We start from the raw sequence: 1,338 nt of genomic DNA on the forward strand, positions 1-1,338 counted from the left end.
AGATTAGCAACAGTAATCGTGGTGACGTGGCCCCGTTAGCAGAGGTTTACTGTAGCTTGATTATCCGGGCGTCACAATTCTCCTCCACTACAAGAAATCTCGTCCCGAGATTTAAGAGGTGGAATAAGGGGCGAAGGTGTTGGTAGCGAAAAACCTAACGAGTCTTCTCGGTCTTGGCTTCCCTTTCGAAGAGGTTGATCCCTTTCGTTGATGTCTTCATTTCACTGCTTCAAGTCACCATGATCAATTTGTCATCCTTTCTTCGGGATCTCCATCGTACTTACGAATAGGTAAGGGGCAGCTCTACAACGATAGGATGTTACAAGGGAAAATCTTCTGGGGGTTTCCCAAGTATGAACATATGAGTATCTCTCGAGTTGAACAAATGAAACACATCGAGAGCAAAGTAAGACGGTGCAATAAGAAGTTTCAAGCGGATAGGCAATCGTTCATTGCCTGAAACAGAGTGTGAATGGGGTTCAGAGCAACGGGAATAAGTATTGTGTCCGATACCGGAATTGATCACTAGGAAGGTGGCTCGCAAATTACATACGAAGTCAAGCTATAGGAATAACTTTGGCAATAGGGTGTATAGGAGAGTCAGGTTTCGATCCTGTGAAACTGTGGGTTATGGGCCCACCATGTGGTTCTTTTTTTTTATAATAGGAGCAGTGACATCTTGCACGGTCATGATAGCAAGGCATGTCAGGGAGTACCATGTCAGCTATGTCAGCAACAACGTTGGTACCAAGGGCGAGGGACGAAGAGAACCATTTTCCTGCTCGTTGAAACGAGGCGGACCAATAGGCAAGGTTCTCGTCCATCGGTGGTTACCGGAATGTCATCATCTATAGTAACAAGGTCTTACTGACAGAGTTGTACATCGAGGTGTTTGCACAAGCAGTGGATTATTACTGCTTTTATCATATAGATCATAGAAAAGGTTTAAACAAACAAATGGAAGGAAATATGATCATCAGATTAAACAGAACAATGGAAAGGAAAATATGTTTGAACACATATTTCGAGGGTATATCCTTCCCAAGGACAAGCAGAGCAAGATATCCATGACAGGATATAAAGTAGAAAACCATTTAGGTAAGGGGGGAGGGATCTCATGATATTACTCATACAACGGTGTTAGGATAATTGATAATTAAAATATAGCATCGTGCTTCAAACGTGCCTGTTGAAAATCGGAGTACCATTGACATGCTTTGAGATAGCAGTGGCATGGTCTTCAGGTGAAGATCAGACTTTGGAAACACGAAGGATCTATCAAGAATAACTTGTAGAATAAGTCTTACAATTTCCTCATGGATGAATGGATAATCTTGC

The sequence above is a fragment of the Triticum dicoccoides genome, chromosome 2A (assembly GCF_002162155.2).
Source record: "Triticum dicoccoides isolate Atlit2015 ecotype Zavitan chromosome 2A, WEW_v2.0, whole genome shotgun sequence".
NCBI classification, from domain to species: Eukaryota; Viridiplantae; Streptophyta; class Magnoliopsida; order Poales; family Poaceae; genus Triticum; species Triticum dicoccoides.